This window comes from Quercus robur, chromosome 10 (genome assembly GCF_932294415.1).
Source record: "Quercus robur chromosome 10, dhQueRobu3.1, whole genome shotgun sequence".
Taxonomy (NCBI): Eukaryota; Viridiplantae; Streptophyta; class Magnoliopsida; order Fagales; family Fagaceae; genus Quercus; species Quercus robur.
In genome coordinates, this window is record NC_065543.1 from 18,566,321 (window position 1) to 18,587,622 (window position 21,302).

Below are 21,302 nucleotides of genomic sequence, written 5' to 3' on the forward strand. Positions count from 1 at the left end.
AACGGTTCTTCGCAGTGAGTCTCGGATCTGCATTCCTTTCTGCAGTCTCATTTCACGGATCTTGAAGCTCAAGGGGATTTATCCAACGACTGATGAGTCTCCTATCCCCAAGCCGAGTCCGATCAACATGCGTACATACAATGCAAGTGTTGGACATAGTCGGAAGAGAGCCAAACCAGAAACTTCTGCCTCTCACAGTGACTCTCCGTTCAGCAATCTCTCCCTCGATGAGAAACTTGATCGCATTGTTTCCTCTGTCCACGAGCTGAATACAAAGATGTCTGGACTCACTGCTTCTCTACACCATCAAAGCAACCGATGGGATATGAAGTTTACTTCTCTTCAGACTCAGTTGGATCAAATTCAGAGAAAACTTGAAGAGGATGACTAGCCTATTCCATGACAAAAAGGGGGAGTGATAGGCATAATCAGAGGGGGAGGAGGGGGAGGATATTACCCTAAGGGGGAGTGTCACTATCTAAGGGGGAGTGTCTTTTTTTTTTTTTGTGTTTCCTTCTTCTCTTTAAGTTGATATATTATGTTTTGTAAAACTGTTATTCAGGTATTTGTTGGTTTGTACCCATATGCTTATGTAAGCTTTTAGGGTTATTGTTTTTTTGCATAGTTTGTAGGCTTTATGGTATGTGCCATGCTTAAGTGCAGCCTTTATGCTATGTTGAAATCAGTACCTTAATCTAAATGTTCTGCATTGTGATTGTTGTACTGTCACTCTTGTGCCCTTGTAGGATTGTTCCTAGATGCATATGCCTTGTGTGCTATGCATTGGTTGAGTGTTGTGCATACAAGTGTCTTGCCTTGTGCTTGTTAACTTGTATGTCCTTGTGTTCATTCCAAGTGTGAATGAGCACTGTGATCACTACCTTGTGGTGTTCACTTGGTGGATCAAGCCATGGTTTGTTTATTAACTCCATTTTTGCTTGATCTCATATTGCCTGTTTCATATGCATTTATAATTTTCTGCTTACAATGATCATAGTGTATTGTTGTGTTTCAGGAGTTTATGTTCATATGATTCAAGTGCTTCACAGCTTCTAGAGTTAGGTGTGAGTGAGTTTTGTTCAACTGTTCCCAACTCACATGTTAAGTCTAGAGTCTGTTTTAGGGTTTTGTCACGGAATAGCCAAAGGGGGAGATTGTAAGGTTGAATTTATTCAACCATCTAATTGGCTTTATTCCGTGCCAAATTTGCTTGTAATTCAGCATTTAGTAACCCTGTATTTAGGTGGGATTGTTGTAAGGGTAGTGAGTGAGATAGTGTGAAGATTGCTCAAGAGTGTGCAAGAAAACAGAGTGTCGCGGCTGGGACTCGCGGCTTCAACCCGCCAGAAGATGCACACGTGCCAAGCATGCTGGAAGATGAACAGTCATGCTAGCTGGAGCACTACAGGACAAAACAGGACAACTGGCCATACGGTTAACTCGCGACTGGAACTCGCGACTTAGTCAAGCCGCGAGGTCAAGCCGCGAGCCACCCCTGTTTTGGAAAAACCTGACGTTTCGCATTCCTCTTCACTCCAGTATAAATACCCTTTTAACCCACGATTGAAAGAGAGCTTCCAGAGAGAATTTTGAGAGAGAAACCCTAAAGAAAAACCAGATTGTTTCACCCACAATCTCTACCTTAGAGTCTCATCAAAATCCCTCACTCTCTTCCTCTCCATTGTCAAATCCTTGAGAGGCATTATACCAAACCTGGTTCTCACCATTATCATCTCTGTGAGACATACGTTTGGAGTTCTAGGAAGCAGTTAGGAAGGAGCCAATATTCATTGGTTGATGCTACGGTGTAGTAGCGGAATCCGGAAAGCTAGAAAAGAAAAAGGTTCGGCGCAACCTCGTTGGAGCAAGAAGCTTGGAGGGCTTAGGTGCATTGGGTAGATTAGGCTTGGAGGGTCTATTGCTGTCCTTGTATCCCAACTCTATTTTCTAGTGGATTGATTACCGCTTGGAGGGCGGCGGAGAGGTTTTTCGCCGAGGTCTTCGGTTTCCTCTTCGATAACACATCCGGGTGTTATCTCTGTGTTTGCATCTTCCTTCCTCTCTATCTCTGCCTTTACATTATCTGCTGTGGTTTATTTTGTTATGGCTTAGATAGTTGTTTAACCTATTCCATATTGTAGCATATGTTAAGTTTCCGCACACTAGTTGTTTAACATATTGCTTGTGTTGGTTAAGTTGGTTTTTGGGGGTCTAAACGTTCAAAAGTGTTTTTATACACGTTTTTGAACTTACAGGATCCTTTCTCGAAAAATTAATGGTGGACTCTTTCTTCCTCTAATGCAACATCATTCCTACAGCATATATGTTGCTTTTCATGATAATAGTAATAAGTAATTGCAACTATAAACAAGAGTCTAAATGACTAAACATCTTCTTAATTTACATGAAATGATAATACATTACAATAGAACTTATTTTTATATTGAAAGCTATATACAAACCAAGATTTAAATGAGTAAATAAATGAGCAAAACGTCATCGTTTTGTTTCAAAATTTCGTTAAAGTTTTAAGCCGGGTCGTATTGAGGACATTTCCCAACTGCATTGGCATTTTTTTTTTTTTTCAAAAATAAAAATGGTTGGGCCGCACAAGAAGACGTGTCTTGATGGTATCTATATCAAATATGTGTTAGATAATACTAGTCGCTAACCCGTGTGATGCACGGGAAAGCTACCAATTTTTTCCAAATGATGTGACATTAGCTATTGGAATTCAACATCGATTCTCTAGTAGCATGTTGTTATTTTTCTATTTCATTTATTTCATGTCTTCCACTAAATATTTAATGCATTCATTATATTTAAAAACATATATTCAAATTGATTATCTAAGTGTTTGCAAAAAACTACAATTCAATCAACTCTAGAATACAAAATAGGCAGGGGTAAAAAATAAATTATAACTCAGTTTCCACACAAAAACAAAGGAAGCAAGCTGATAACTCCACCTCACTCAGTTTCCACTAAACAAATTCAAACCCATAGCTCAGTTTCCACACAAAAACAATTCAAATTGACCAATAGCTCAGTTTCCACACAAAAACATATATTCAATTTGATTATCTTAGTGTGTGCACAAAAACTCAATTCAATCAACTCTAGAATACAAAATAGGTTGGGAACTTCTTTTTCTAAAGAAAAATCTTGACGTTATATATCATGGCATATTCCCAAATACATTTTCGTATCTACCTATAAAATTTTCAAAATTTTACCATAAAATACACAATAACTTCTTTCTTATAAGCTACCTGATTATGCAAGTATCAAGTAAAATAGCATTCCTAATCCATATATGCATGCATACAAATTGCAGGGTTCACGAATAAAATAGACCTTCACAAAAGCAAAAAATTCCTCCTGAATGCGAACAACAACTGCCATTCTCTTCAAGTGGGATGCAAAGTGGTGTCTCTGAACAATCTGAATAGCATTGCCACTTCCCCTGCAATTTATAGCATGTCATAAAATCATTAAAAAAAAAAAAATCTATTTATGCAGAAATTGGCTTCAAGACTTTAGTGGCTGTTTCCACCAAAATTAACAGACAAAGATACAGTCAATGACCAACTGAGCTCTTTTTGATTGCTACCTTCATTTGTCTTTACTCTGGTTCTTAAGTGATTTTTTTACCCTCTTATGCTCTTTTATTAAAAATCTCTTGCTACATGTTCTTTAACAAAAAGAACATGTAAAGAAAGGAACCAATAACAGAAGCAAAAAGTGCAGCTAAAGCAAGGAAAAAGATAAATAAAACGAATACATGTCCATAAAATCACATTCCAATCTTGGATTAAAGAATGAAAATAAAACTATATATAGAAATAAAGCCCAAAGAGCAATAAGACTAATGATATTGAAATGTCACAGCATACCTTTTTGGCATGACCTTTTCATCTGACTTATAACTCCAATCAATTCCCTTAAGTGCAGCCTTCTCTAGAGGATCACCTACCTACAGGCAACAATTCTTATTATTTTGTTACAAGAGTGGGCCTACAGGAATTTGTGATATGACAGCAACAGGAGCAATTATAAGCAAATAATTTTCAAATAAAAGATTGAAAATAATGTTCATCAGTGAGAAATGAAACATAAAAGCAAAACTTCAAGTAAAATATGAACAGAATATGATTAAAAAAATGGAACTTTCTAACACAGCAAGGACTCAAAGTAACATACATACTGAACAATGCCAGCAGGGAAAGACAAAACTACTCTTTGCCAAAGTATGTTTCCTATTGTGCCAAAGGTGGATGTAAATTTTCAACATATAGGTTAAGGGTTCCATTCTCACAGACAACCAAATTACACAGGGACACAGCAAGGATTCAAAGAACATACATACTGAACAATGCCAACAGGGAAAGAAAGAAATAATCTCTACCGAAGTATGTTTTCTATTGCACCAAAGTTGGATGTAAGTTCTTAACAGATAGGTTGAGAGTTATTTTCTAACTGATGTTATTCTCAAGTTCCTAGTTTCTAGTAAGGGGCATCTTCTAAGAAAGTAGTCTCAAACAGTTTAACAACAATAGGTAACTTGAACCAACCAACATGAGTAAAAAAGAAGGATGAAGTGAATGAAAAAGAAGATGCAAATCAATAGTTGTGAGCCATTTAAGGCTAACAAAATCTGAAGCAGCAGTCTCTATTTCATTTTCTTTCTCATACATACATGGCACATCCAATCTAAATGCCACAAGCAAACCAACCAGCCAAAAAGTAGGACCATAAAAGCACAAACTACTTTAAGGAAAATTTATTATAGGTTCTCCATAAGGGAGCTGACGAACATTCAATAGTGTATTCAAATATGATTGTAGAAAAATGGTCACGGTTGGCATTCCTTGCAGACCAATGATACTTGGATAATTACATCAAATTCATAAGAATCCTGAGATTGTTAATAAAAGAATTCTGATGCCAAGCACTTGACTAAAATCTTATGCTGTGAAAAGTGCAATTCTTTACCAAAATACACTATATATATATATATATATATATTTATAGACGAAACAAATAGCTTTAGAAACCCAATGTAATTCACCATCCAAGTACAACAATAAGGTTTGTCACAAAACTGAAAACCATATAAAATTACTTAATACTTATTATCCATGTCTATTATTGATTCAAGTGAAAACCAAAAAATTATTTTGGCCACAGTACATGTTAATCTATTCTGTATCAGCCTCATCAGCCTGAATTGCCCGGTTACATACTGAATTATGTTTGCAAGATCAATAAAACACGTAAACATTGATGATTGATATTGTATAAATACCCACCAACCAAAATCAACAACACACAAAAAGAAAAGCAATTTGCTGATGGAAAAAACAAAAACTTACTTTGTTTGGTTTGGAGGCAGACCCTTTTGCCGATGGATGAAGAGACCGAGCGAGGTTTGGAGGCAGACCCTTTTGCTGATGGATGGAGAGAGAGAGAGCGACTGAGAGAGAGAAAAGCAGAACCTTTTGCTGATGGATGAAGAGAGCGAGCGACTGAGAGAGAGAAATAGAGAGGCGCTTGCGAAAAGAGAGGTTTATAATGGTTTTCTTAGGTTTCGGTTTTTTTTTTTTTTTTTTTTGGTTTTGGTTTTATTGTTTTATGTTTTATTAATATTTTTTTTAATGTTGTGCTGACGTGGAAAATTGTGGGAGCTTCAAAAGTTTCGGTTTTATATATATATATATAGATTACTTCTTCAAAAATGGAGAATTTTTGCTTCCTAACATTTTAAATAATTCTCTATTTGGATGAGGGGGATTTGAATCTTGGTCACCTTTATTGGAAATACTAGAAAATTTTAATTGAGATATAAGACTTTTGTGGTGAAGCCTTGTGACTCAATGCATCCTCCAACCTCACTTGAAGGGGAAAATGGATTATCTCCTTATAGCTCGGGGAAAATGGATTATCTCCTTATAGCTCTCTCAATAGTAGTCCCTCACACAAGTAAAGCAAAGTTTTTCCTCTTAACAAGTTTTCGCTATCTTTCTAAAGATGGCATCATAGTGTTGAATGATTTTTTTTTCCACCTCTATTGACTTCAATTCTTACTATTTAGTGTATACTGTATGATATTTAAACAAGTTAAAATTTGGAATGGGAAAAACTAGAATGGCTCTACCTTCCTCGGCTTTTTTGCCTTTTTACATTAACAAATTATCAATTAAAGTACTCATTCTATTTGGTTTCATTAGATAAATATTAGGTAATATCATTATATAAAACTAGTCGCTAACCCGTGCGATGCACAGGATAGTTAAATAAAAAAATAATTAATCAACCTCACAGTAAAAGAAAAGGCTAAAGGAATTGATAAGAGGTTGATTTTTCTATCAAGAAAAAAAAAACTATCTACAAAGAATTGCAACTGTTTGCATGTTTACCTAGCTTGGCTCAAAGCCAGAATCCAAATTTAATTTTACTACAATAATAAACATGCAACTTCATAATAATTGTAAATCAACCTCACTACACAAATCTAATTTTTGCTCTACTGTATTTTTGGAGATTGTGCTCCTAAACATTCAATGTGTCAAGAATTTCAATAAACACTATTGCCACATTTATCTTTTTTCTAGACATTTAATTTACACATAAGCCAATAGCAACTGCAATTAGACAATTTTGACCCAAGCTTTCTCCTTCTAAAATCTCATTTCTTTCCTTTAAACTTGCACGTCAAAAGTGATTTCTAGCAAATATTACATTTACACAAAATCTAAGCAACCTAACTCACCTTACTTCTTATAATGAAGCTGATAAAATCTTATGATTTCATTTTACAACTATAGCGTCTTGCTCATTAAAATACATATGAGTAGGTTTTGCCTTTCGTAGTTGTGTGCTCTTACTATGCAGAAAAAAGAAAAAGAAAAATAAAAACACCTTAGAATTTCTTGGATTTTGACATCTTTTAACATTACACATCATCAAACAAAATCAGCATAAGATAATGTTATTTCTATGAAGTGAACAAATCTAAAATAAAATTAATGTGTAAAATTCTAAATAGAGTTACAATTCAATCGAGCATCAATAATTGCATGAATTAAAAAAAAAAAGATTCAAAAGCAGAACTCAAAGCTTTTTGTCATATAAGCAAAATCACAAATTCTCTTTTTAAATAGCCCGCATTTCCTACATTTGTTTACAATAATTGAAAGAATAAAAAGAAAAAAAGCTCTAATTTATTTTGATTCAACTACATGCTAGGAGGATATTATTCTTAGTAATATCATGGTTTACAATTTTGTCAACATGATTCACACACACACACATGCGAAAAGAAAGAAGTGAAAGGATGGTAGTCATATCCATAAAATATAATGTGATCACTTAATTTAGTGCCATTGAGCACCCATTCTCTTGCAATAAATTCATCAAAAAACTGATATGCATCTTCGACTAACATTGTTCTTTTCAAAGTAAGGAAAATAACCTCCAAAGACTTTATATGCTTTCTCACCAAAGCATCTCTAATGACGCTAACACAAAATGTGCAGAAAATTATGAAAGCATTAAATGATTAAGAATGATCCATGCATGCTAAGAACTACATTAATACAGAGAAACAAAAATGTCCATATTTAGCTGGGATATTGTAAGCAAAAAAACAGAGACAAAGGCAAATGCAAAACTCAAATGATATGATCAATACTGACTAAGAACTACAATAATTCTTTGCATCGGAGTGGTAAAGGTTGAGCATGAGAAAATCAATTCATAGTTATAAATAATTATAGATATAAACATGTTCGAAACTCTATTTTAAAAGAATTCAGTCACAGAAAATTACAAAAGGCTACAAATATAATTCCTATGTCAGTATTTGTTGTTGAAATTGTAACTTGGTCTAAAATATAAGTTATATAACTCAGTTATATATGATTATGCAAGATGGGCATGGTATTAGATATTATAAATTTGAGGAAGAGATTCAGAGAGAGGGTTGAGAGAGACTTAACAAATAGCAAGCTTTAATGAATGCCTCTATCATTATGTAAAATCAAATGGCATATTACATATTTTTAAATGAATTTTAAGTTAGATGATGCCAAAAAAAAAAAAAAAAATTCAATACCAATGATGTAAACTTTTTTTTTTCCTGCAAAAGGAAAAAAAAAACGTTGAATTTATGGCTTGAGTGAAACTTACAAAATACAGATTGTGTTTGAACAAAGTAAATTAGCCAAACAAACTCTTAGAATCATAAGGAAGAAAGGACAAACACAAGCATCAAATCATCAACAACAGGTTATTAGCTTCCAAAATTAAAACTTTAACTCCTAATCCTTTACAGCTAAGACATAGGCATAAGTCCACCCTAATCTCAAAAAAACCTAAGTACAAAAGTTGCTGCTCTTGGCCTAATATGCGGAGCACTTATCCTAAAATAAGTAAGATTGTTGAAAATAATAACATGTAGATAGTCTTTCAATTGAAATTCTTACCTCGGGTTTAGAATTTGTTCTTCATAGAAGGCTGGCTTCAATTGCAGATTCTTTGATTTTAGCTTTGGGATTCAAATTTTGCTCTCCAATCTCCAATCAATCTCTCAAGAGAATGAGTCACATAATAGGTCAAGTCGGGGCCATGGGTATTAAATCTTCTTAGGTTTATTAGGTTTTATGTATTATCGGGTTTTAGAGAAAAAAAAAATCAGAATTTTTGGTTTTTTTTTTTAAATGATGTTGACATGGAAAATTGTGGTGCCAGCAAAAGCTTCGGTTATATATATATATAGAATATTATTTATTTAAAAATAAAAGTACGGATAAAATAAGAATGTGAGACAAGGAACAAGTTCTGAATATAATAACTAGGACTTTGATTATTATTTAAATGAAGAATGTGAAGAAATTTACATCATGAATTCTTCTCAAAATGCTCGTTCCAGATAAGTAGGAAACAGATGTATTAGCCTATTTTATATAGGGAAATGTTAACAAGCACCGTGCGGTGCTTGTTAACGTTTCCTTTTTTGTGTTTCACTTATAAAAAAGAAAAAAAGTTAAAAAATTGCCAAAACAGATAGAAAAAATTGCCAAAAACTGAAAAACTACTAAAAGTTGAAAAAGTTACCCAACAAATTACCCAAAAGTGTGTTGTTAACGGGCACCTTATGGTGCCCGTTAACACAACCCTTTTATATATTGTCATTTGTCACTTTGTATAGTAGGGGACTTGTAATTCACTTTATCCCTAATAAGAATACCTATAACTTTCCATCTCTATGTAATCTTCGAAGGAAGAGACAATCTGATCGTCAGATGAATCTTTTTGTACGTTGATGATTGACACGGTGTTCAAGGAAATCTGAAGAGGGTTGCCACCATTTTCTTCAAGCAAAACTAAAAGATTTTAACCAGTTTTGAGGAATGATCAGGGCACATGATACCTAGCAAAACATATATATGCATATATACATAGGAAATTACATTTGTAAACTTAATATTGGTCTAATTTATGCATGTATGTGTGTGCATGCACATGTATGGTTGTCCATATAGTCCTATATGCACTAATTGAAAGAGAACGATCTCTGTGTAAACTTGAATTATAAATTTATAATACAGTGAAATTGTGTGTACAACAAAATAATTTGTAAATAAAAAAAAAAAATTGCAATAGGTTTCAAGTTTGTGGGAGATGACTAAAAACCCTCTATGGTATAGGTATATTAGTAAATTGGAAGATGAATACAAATGGCGTGTCATACATGCATGGCAACAAGTTTAATAGTAAGTGAACTTGTTTAACTAATGGCCGAGTTAAAATTCTAAAATTAGTACAAATTTTATTATAAAAACTTACAAATTGATGTGATAATAAATGTGATCGGTGCCACCTCAAAAGATAATAAATGAGTGTTTAAATTATTTATTATGGTTAAATTAGGTTGATGACCCATCATTTAATAAGACATATATACATAATAAAATTTATAGTATTCCTAACATCACTATAAAATTCACATATTTTAGAAGTAGAATTAAATGGGAGGTCGTAAAGAACTTCTTTCAAGATCATTGTGGTCACTTGTTGTAGGTGACTTTGTCATAATAATTATATAGTTATACTATGATAAAAATAGGACAAATTACATATTTCTAGTTTCTACCATAATCTTTCAATCCAATTACTTTTATCCCTTTAAAGTCTAAATTATTGAAACACATGATTGACCTCCCAATTTTAAAGTGTTGCTACAATGTACCCCTGTGTTAGTTCTTACAGAATTTTAGTATTGAGAGATGGGCTTATATATTTTAAAAGAATAAGATTTTGGGCCTAATATATTAATATTATATATATATATATATATATATATATATATATAGTGATAATCATGAAACGGTACATTGGTATTTATTGGTATCGAAATACATTGTTCTCTTGACCAAACCGAAATGGTCTCTCCAATATGGTATTAACTCCCTTGGTATGTACCACCTAAACTTTAACTATGAACTTTGCTACACTATAATTTTAGAGTCCTAAGATTCTAATCTCCTTTTACAAATATTTTTTTAGGGAATTCACTTTCTTGCGTGCGTATGTATGCACATTGTTTTTTGTTTTTATTTTTATTTTTTTTCCATGTTTGGTGTTTATTAATTATTTTCACATAAAAAGCTACTGTGGATATATAGCTAATGGTTACATATAATATTTGTGGTGAATTGCCTTCGTAGTCATGGAAAGAAATCCAATAGCAACCAATGCTTTGTACATTAACCCAAGCTTCACCTTTCCCCATTATTGAACTAAGGTTTAAGGCAACAGGATCATCTCCCTTGGGTGCATCAAAAAATATCTGTAAGATTACCAATTTGCAATATTACACAGATAAACTATAAACTATAAATCATATAGGGATTGTAGAGTAAAAAACAGATATAAATTTTATGTTTGAATGAGTTTAAATTAGGGGTGTCCACATAACTCGGTGACCCGCTCAACTTGCCAGACCCGCCCGAAACTGACCGGCCACCACCCGAATCGATTAATCCGATAGTCGCCAGTGGGTTGCCACCCATAGGACCTGATCCCTTCGGGTCGGCTGGCGGGTTTCCTCCCCAAAAACCCGAGCCACCTGACTTGACCATAAAATCAACAAAATCCGGCGAGATCCAAAGGTTTTCTAACAAAGAGCTTCTTGGAATCCACTGCAATCCACCAGATCCAGCGATATTTTTTATTTTCCGATGAAGAGCAACATGAAATCCACCAAATCCGGCGAGATCTAGTCCAGATTCGACGGATCTGGTCAAATATCGGCCAGATCTTGACCGATTTGGCGAAATATCAACACCGGCTTCAAAACCTGAAACTGACCAACAACCTACCCAAAACCGACAGACCCAAACTGGATGATCCGACCATTAAAACGGGTCAGTTTCAGTTTTGACTTTCACCCACCCGAAAACTTCGGGTCGGGCACAAACCCGAATCGGCCCGACTCGTGGACACCCCTATTTTAAATCTTATTAAATACTATCTTAATTTTCTTTGATTTTTCTCTTTTATTTGTAAAACCATTATTTGATACTTCAACATTTTTTTTTTAATTTTAATTTTTTATCTTACATGAGATTTTTGTTATAATATATATGAAATGTACAGTTACATACCTTGTACCAAGTAAATGTTTGGTTGGTAGAGATTCCATTTTTACACCACACTACATCTGCCACATTTTCTTCTCTATATATTTGCAACTCTTCTCCAAGTAGTCCAACCTGTAATGGTTAATTAGTATAATTTAAAGAGTCATGCTAACTAGTGTCTTTAGGGCATTGGTTAATAATCCAGTTAAAGAAAGTTTTTATGGGAAAAGAAAAAAAAAACAATTAATTTTCTAAAATAGATTGTTAACCAATGCCTTAGGGGCATTCGTTAGCATTTCCCTAATTTAAATAATAACAATAGAGTAAAACTTATGTACAGTACTTTAGGTGCGGTATATAATGTTCCTTAACTAAATTCAAATGTCTAGGAAAATTGAATTAAATTATCCCTAAAAAAGACAACATTGTTTAAGTTGTTTATATTAGTCAATACAATTGGATGTTTGAATTGAGAAACCTAATTTATTGTACTTAAAGTGCTATATCCAAATTTTACATATAACAATAATGTTGGAAGATTAATCAAGATAAAAGTGCTAACCTTGTATCCCCATTCATAGTTTGTCAAATTATGAAATTCGTTGTCGTCGCCTTGAATTGTCATTGTTGTTAAGCTAGTCCTTTTTCTTTCAAGAAAAGCTCTTGAATCCTTTTCACAAGCAAAAAAAAAATATAAATAAATAAAATGGAGGTAGCATATAAATATAAGTTTTAAGAAATAAAGTTACAAAATCATTACCTGTAGCCCAACCATTACGTTGAGTATAGAAATATTGTTTATTCCATCTTTTACCATAAATGGGATATCCATCGTGAAGTTCTTCGTAGTAAAACTTCCATTTGCAGAACCTGAATACCACCAAATAATAAGCAAGGGTTAGGGTTACTAGCTTGTAACTCCAAAATTCTTGAATGTTAAATCAAAGGTTTCAATATATATATATATATATATATATACACACATGCACACACACAACCATTATACTCTCTTTTAAACTTTCCGGTTTATCCCCTAAACTATTGAACGCATGATTGACCTCTCAAATTGAAAGCTTTGTAGCACTTAACCCTTTTATGTCAGTTTTCATATTAAGTTAGACGAAAACGTGTGCACGTGATATTCACGTGACATCGTCTGACTTGGACCTCATTAGGAGTACTTAGAAACTCCAAAATGTCCCTTTTGTAATTTAATTAGAGGGGGTGACATTTCTATCTTTTTACTAACTACTAGTGGGTCAAGTGAATATCGTATGTGCACCTTTTTTGTTTAGGTTAATAGGTAAACTGATAGATGGAGGTTAAGTGTTACAAAATTTTTGATTTGAGGGGTTGATTGTGTGTTTTATTAGTTTAGAGGACAAAGTGTAAAATGTATATAGTTAGAGTGAAAATGTGTAATATTGTTTTGGGGTGTGAATCACAATTGTTTACCTACATATAATGAGGGATGTTGCCTTGCACAAAATAAAATGGTCGTAGTTAATTAAAAAGGAAAAAAGAAAAGAAAGAAAGATATTGTCTTTCCAAGAAGTTTGAATATAATTAGTAACCTACCTATATATATGTTGTTAAAAAAAGCATGCTCAACATGTGCAAGAGATTGAACATGAAGTACTACTTTGGTGGAAGAAAAATTGTGTTCAAGCCTGTATTTCAACAGAAAACTCCATTAATAATATCACTAAGTTGATGCAAAGAAGAGAAGGCATGCATATGGTTCATGCTAGTAAAATTCAAAGAGAGATGAATTTACCTAAGAGTATACCAAAGATAATCAAATTTGTCTTTGGTTGTACTCGTGTGCTCAAGTAAGCCATTTGATTTTAGTGATGTATCTTCGAAGTTCACAATCTCATCTTTGAATTCTTCCCAGCTATCAGTTGAATCAAAAGTTTGTGCTAGTGTTATGATTCGGTCATTATACTCTGTATTCACCTATACAAGATAAGATAAACTAGAACTTTAGCCTGCCATCAAAAGAAAGAGAAAAGATATATATACTTTAGATTTGCCAATGATTGTAAACTCACAAGATATCGATTAAGTTCTAAACAGCAAATTTCCTACATTAAATTATGCACATAATGGTCTTGTCAAAACAAAAATTCGAGGTATATTAGAATATAAATGATTTTTAAAAATAATTTCAAACCAAATTTTTTCTAGAAAATGTCATGAGCTCAAAACTGTAGTTATAACGCAGGATTACAAACATGAATAATGGTCAACTACAAAAAAACTTGTTACATTATAACTTATCTTTGCTAAATTGAAGGCTATATTTTTACAGTCTGGTAGAATGCTGATCGGCTTTGGAAGCAATTTAAGTGATATAATTTGAAATTGTACAGTAATGTTATATCCATCATAGTTTGTAAGAAATGCTACACAGCCTCTAGTCTCTTCTTGGAAAACAATGGTCTAAGTTAAAAGAAAGAATGAAATACTTGTTATCATAATCTTGAAAGTTTCATCTTTGAGTACATAACATTCAGTGATATATGAGATGACTTTTGGCACATTACCTCTTGATGTTGGCCTAAAGAATAGTTTGTTCGTACTCCTTCAGCATAGTTGTAGAGCTAATTTAATTGCAGCATGCAAATCCTTAAAATGCCCCCACTTAGGTTGCCTTTTTAGTCCAAAAATTATCAGAAGTAGTGGATTATTAATTGAATTATTCATCTAATTAAGAAGCATATGCTACTCACCATATTCATCAAGAAGAGCTTGATCATAATAAGCTGTTATGATATATGTAGAGCTTGTTCTCCCAAAATGTTTTCCACCATGGTACTACATAAGGAATGTAGTATTAGGGACATTGACATGATTAGGTTGAGATAACTAAATGGATTATGTAATATGCACCAGTGAAATTTAAAAGAAAATATGCTCAACCAGATTGAAAAATAATAGCATTAATTATGAGATTTATAACTTAAATGCCGTACCATGTAATAATTTACATAGCTTCCATTTTTTGCAATAAAAAGTGCTACATGAAATGCAATGTCTTTAGCAGATCTTATGTATGGCTTCTGGCCATATACTTGATAGCTTTAAGAGAAAATTAAGTACAGTTAGTTGACTCTTAAAATGATTAATAATCATATTTTTCTCATTCATTCAAACATCAATTGTTATTGACAAATTCAGTACCGAACAAAAAAATCTGGGAAATCATTGTCTTAGATTCATCTTACAGCCATAAGCATTCTCTAGTTCCCTCCAAGTTTGATCCACATTGATCTCATCACCACTAAGCAACCATTTCAACCATCATTATCTCTCCAAATAAAAACTATCATTAACTCCATAGTACCAAACTTTTGAAGCTAGCCATTAGTTTCTTATGGTACTATTCTTTATAGACTTACTAACTAGTACAACAGCTAAGACCTTCACATACTTTATTTTTGTATCAAACATGACTTGTTGATTCTTATCAGTGAAAATTGAACCCAAGAATGTACCCACTAGCTGAATTATTGTTCCTTTTGACTCCTCTAGAGAATCGAATGGAATGTAACATTTTACTTAAAACTTCCTACCCTTAAAAATGGAACAATATATGCAGGGATTTGATCATACAAAGAAGTCCAATTCTCTGTCCACAATGATGGTTTATTTGGTGAGTTGGGTCCTCCAAAAGTTTCTCCACATCTCATCCCGTTGCATGTATTAATCGGCATGTTTAATTTGTTAAAGGGACATACAATACATGGTCCATTATGCAATCAGTTGAATCTTACAAAATAGCAAAGAGAACATTTTAAAATTAGCAGGTTAGTTCCTAAGTAAAACTAGTACTAAAACTAGTAGTCTTAGTTGATTAGTAAACTAACCATTGCATCAGGAGCATCAGTTTGCTTGCACATGATCCATGGTACGCCAGTTTGGAGACCAACCGCCATTTTAGTTGCCCAATGAACATAAGGGGGTCCTTTTTCGTGGAATGCTGCTTCAATGTTTTGATATTCATTCTCAATCTATACCAGCATTAATTAGCATATGTCAGGTGAGAAATTGTATTCAGTAAAGAATTTATTACAAATTGACTAGTAAGATACGGTATAGTACTTGTGACAATACGATGGGACCTCCTTGTGAGGCATATAAACTCTCTGACTTCATCAAGTTCACTATTTTTGTAGTAAAATTTTGCATGTAGAACTACAAATTAAACCAACAGACTAATGAAATCATTTTAATTATCTAAGTACCGATATATCAAATTATTGCACTTTGATTTATGTACGGATTTTAGCATAGCATCAAAATACAAAAATGTGGAAAATTTTCTGGACATCAAAGTAGCGTAAGCATGGAGTGGCTTACAACCTTGAAAGATGGTAAAGAAATCCTATTACAACTTTAGAACCCTAAACCATGCTTTTTACGGCTTAATCACTTTTAAGCTAAACTAACAAACTAGTTAACATATAAATGATTAACCAATTTCCATATAACAAGAACTAAGCTACACTAGGCATAATGTATAAATAGTAATATGGACATAAGGTAGAAGCATTTAAACCAAAGCTAAACACTAAGAAGTGTTTAGAAAGAGGAAAACCCGAAACCGGGGTGGAAAAACCTCTCCCCCGTCGGAAATCTCCACTAAACAAGATAGTTGCAATACATGGGACACTATGAACCCTCCGAGCCCACAAGACTAATGTACTTGAAACCTTCAAGTTCTGGCTAGGCCCTTTCTTCTTCTAGCTTACTGGAGACACCCCATTGAAGCACCAATGGAAAACCACCAAAAGATTGGATTTTTAATATGGTTTCCTAAGTTTCTATGGATTCACTCACAACTCACGAGGTACTGTGTAAGGACGTGAGATGAATGAAATACAAATCTCAATCAAGGATGAATGAGATGGAAAAGAGAAGGTAGAGTGTTTTTGCTCAAAACTAAAGCTTTCTCTTTTCATACATAAGAATTTTGGCTTCAAATGTGATAATAAATAATTTCTCGGTCACACTCTTATTTGAATACCAAGCCACGCAAACTAGCTCAAAAAGTGTGTGTTGGCAGATACACAATGGACATAAAAAGTTCAAAGAACAAAGTACACCAATCTTGCAACTTGCAACCTTGTCTAAGCTTGGCTGGTCGCGACTTGCCTAGACAATACTTTGATCTTGGCTTTTTGCCATGTGTCACTCGCGGATAGAGTAGGTTGCCTGAAGTCACTAGATGACTTTGAATGCAGCTTTCAAAAATGCAAATGAGGCTCAATTACAATCTACCCCAAATACAATTAAGCACCAAAAAGATACATTAAAATGGTTAAACAAAATACATACAAATTTGTCATTGAATAAAGCCAATAAACATAGACTTTCCAAACCTTGCTATTTGAAAGAAAAAAGCAATATCTTATCAACCGATTAGCTCAAATGGTGTCACATTATCAAAACTAAGGATGGGCATAGGTAGAGCTATGCTATATTAAGTGGGGGAAATTGTCCCTGCTGGGGCAAATTCAATGACATTGTAATGAAGATCAAATCTATAATGTGTGTCAAAGTACAAGTTCAAAAGGTCTAAGATGTAGCTCAAAAGAAGATAGTTATTCTGAGTTTTGATTGCCATTCGATCAATGCTCAATAAATCGAACGTGTGATTTTGACAACAATTCAATTGTCGCTCAATTGATCAAAAGAAGAATTTTGACAACAATTTGATTGTTGCACAATCAATTGAGAATTATGAAAAGAAAATCTGACTTGTTTCATTAAAGTCTATGTTGCATTGGATTTCATGTTCTACATGCAATGATATAAAGTCATATCATAAACACTACTAAAAACATTTTTTTCCCCTTTTTAAAGAGGCTACTGCCATGAACTACAATGAAGTAAACCTAAACCCATAATTGATAAACCTCGTGAGTTCAGAATTCCATATTCATAATGAAATTGTTGTTTTTGGTGATCAAGAACTGAAACCTTAGAGTCTAAATCCCAGTGCTACTTATCTAGAGATCAAACCTTCAAGGAGGGTCCTTAGAGTAGGTTAAAGGGTTCGATTGTGATCATTGATGAGGTTCTTGAGAAGGGATTCATATAAAATAGTTAAGATGGTCTAGAGTTGGTGTAAGGGCACATCAGTATGTTTATATATAGAATAGAGTCTAAGGTCATAGCTATGAACTGGATTGTAAAACTTCTTTTCATATAGTGGATTTCCTTATTAGGGTAAAGATACACTCGGAATGTTTTTCCCTCTTGAGTCGATTCTCGATTTGTTTTCACTTTGCTACCAAATTTGTGTGTTATTCTATTGATTGAATTATTTTCAAATTTGGTTTATGTTGTGATTTTAGGTATTTAATCCAAACTATAATCACCATATGATTTAGTAATTCACTTTTCAATTAATCCGCATAATTAACTCAAGAGGTCTAAAGTAACTATATATTTTTTTAAATAATTACATCCGCAATTTTTTTTTGGTAAAATCAAATGATTTCATGGTAAACATTAGATTTAAAAATAAATAAATAAATACTTGTGTATGAGAGAGAGAGAGAGAGAGAGAGAGATGCTTAGTACCTTAAATGGCTCATTGTTTGATCGATAAACAATGCCAGGGACATCATGCGACCAAAATGGAAACCCCCTACAATCCAAACACTCTAAAGCAAGAAATGGGTGCAACACTTGTGGGAGTCAAATATAATCCATTTTAAGATAATGATAAGAATAACGATAAGTGTTTGAGAAATTAAATTGCAGTATCTTAGAAATATATTATTGGGTATAAATAGAAAATTTAGAATCTAAAAAAAAAAAAAAAAAACATATTAGTAAATTTTAAATAACACATGGTGCAACTTTAAGCAATATTACACCTCTTAATAACTTTTTATTTAATTAATATTTTGAACATGCCACGGTTGGATTACATCATCTCTTTGTTCTTAACATGCATGCCAAATTTCGTACTAATCACATATTATTTACTAATTAATCCATAAACTCACATTTCATGCATAATTTTAAGACATAAAAACTTGAAATTTAAACATTTTATAGATGAGATAGTTATTGATCTCAAATTGCCTTGAAGCATTGCACGCATGAAGAGTATAAGAAAAATATGCAATCCATTTGTGGATTTCTCAAAATTCGCATACAATAAAAAGACATTTAGTTGTATAATATTGCTTAAAGTTATACTGGGTATAATTTGAACCTAACCCATCCACCCACACACACACATATAGTGGAGAAAGAGTTTGAACTCTGGACCCTTTTTTCTAATCCAATCATAATGACAAACTATTACTTGTCTAAAAGAATAAATGATCGGGGAATAGTGAATTTAATTATTTATCTATTATTATAAGACTATAACATTTCTCTATAAAAAGACTAGTATAATCTAGAACATTTTTACAATGCCAATAAGACCTACTTTTTGTTTTCTTCTTAAATAAGTTCAGCTGCACATTGAGGAATAAGAGGTAAAGTCTCTGATGGTTGTATAAGAGATCTGGGTTCAATCCCTGCCTACACCAAAAACTAATTGGTGTCTTGGTCTAATGATATCTTTATCATTAGGAGCGGACGCCATAGGTTAAAACTCTTTCTCAAAAAAAAAAAAAAAAAAAAAAAAAGTTCAGCCGCACATTGAGGAATAAATTATCTTATACCACATTTATACTCCTCTTTAAATATTTTAATTTTTAAATTAATATCAATTGTTAAATATTTTGAAAAATAAAAGTTGACCCATTGGTGGGCCAAAGTTTTTATTTTTACTTTTTATTAATGCATTGACTTTTGGTTAATGGAATTTTCTGATGCTTCCAATAAGAGTGTCTAGGTTTGAATATCTATTCCCTAACTTATGATGTATATATTATTAAGTAGAAATTAAATTCTGTAAGGATGTGGTGTAAACTCACGTTTTATCCCTCCAATCAATTCTAATACCTGTATATAAGCACAACCACACCTAATCAATTCTAATACCCATATATAAATCTTACCAAATTAAAAGTTTATTGAGATGTAATTAGGTGTGGTAGGATATATTGATTTTAAGTACACTGATGTAACAATCTCTTATTAGATTGTGTAAAACATGAGTTTTACACCCCATCTTTACTAAATTTAGGCTCTATAAAGAATCGTGATATATTTAAAATAAAGACAATATGGTGTAAAACTATTTATTATGAGGTGATTTACTTGTTTGGAAAGAAATATTTAGAAGTACATATTTGTGGTCTTGTAATCAGTCTATTCTAACTATAGCAACTGTTAATGATAATAAAAATTTAGTTTGCAAAGAAAAATAACTATAATTTGTTCTAAATCTAATAATGTTCTTAACACTAGTAGGGATATTTTTCGTGGATCGTAGGAAGTGGAATGAGAATTAACCTATGTATGTACCCATAATTCCATTCACTCTCAATGAAAGGTCCAATCCTAAGGCAAGCATACAACCCTTGTGCTTGGATTTCTTTGATGAATCGCACCAGATCATATCTTCCACTAAAATCATACTGTGCAACACAAAATCCCCACATGAGAGAGAGAGAGAGAGAGAGAAGGTTTGACTAACCTGACCAGGTTGAGGCTCATGAAGATTCCAAAACACATAGGTTTGAATAACATCCAATCCTCCTTCCTTGGCTTTAGCTATAAAAGATGGCCACATCTGCTCCAAAATTATATAATTTCCTTTTTTAGATAATATTTTGTGTTTAAATCAAAAAAATATTTGTATATATTGTAATTAGTATTGCTAAGATTGTTGTCACATATGTATTTCCCTGTGGACAACATCATTTAACCAAAATTATTATTATTATTTTAGGACTAAATTATAATTTGTAAATTATTTAGTAGTTTTGATTTTTTCTCCCAAAATTTTTAAAGTTTGGATTCTTAACTCTTACGTTACATGGATTTAAATCCTTCCATCATGCACTGTGATGAAGCGTCCATTAAGTATCAAGTGAGATCAAAATGACATTTTCTCATTCAAAACTATGTCATTTTGAACCTTATCAAAACCAATGACACCCTCTAGGATTGTATTTGTTTTAATTTTTACACCCTTTATGTTTGGGATGATTTTGATTTTGCACCGTCTGTATTCAGAGTTGTTTTGATTAGTTGAACACTTAACAAACATCTAGGCATGATGCATTGACAGAAGGGACTAATTTCAAACGATACCTAATGTTAGGGGAGTTAATCAAAATTTTGAACCTTTAAGGGACAAAATCAAAATTATCCTTAACTTTTGGAGTAATTTGCAATTTAGTCTTATTTTAGAGTTCACATTCCCCACAAGTTCTCCTTTTAGCTAAAATTAATAGGAATAATGCTATAAATACAACAAAAATTCAAAAAACTCCCAAATTAACATACCGAAAAATTTAAATCAGGAATTGCAGTTGGTTCATTTGTGAGTTAGCATGCTAATTTAAGAATATTATAAAATTATTGAACATTTCATCATGTCCCTAGTATTAACCAATTAATAAAACAAAACATTACACTACCCCTTTGCATATGACTCTATATGGGTTTTGTTTCTGTGGGGCATGTGATGTGAGTACATGAGGTACTTCCAACTCCAAGTCTTCAATAGAC

At 32.8% G+C, this 21,302-nt stretch overlaps 1 pseudogene; it reads right to left on the reverse strand.

Annotated features, from left to right (window-relative positions):
* Positions 1-3,276: 3,276 nt before the first annotated feature.
* LOC126703919 (beta-galactosidase 6-like) overlaps positions 3,277-21,302 on the reverse strand; it is a 30,354-nt pseudogene continuing 12,328 nt past the window's right edge.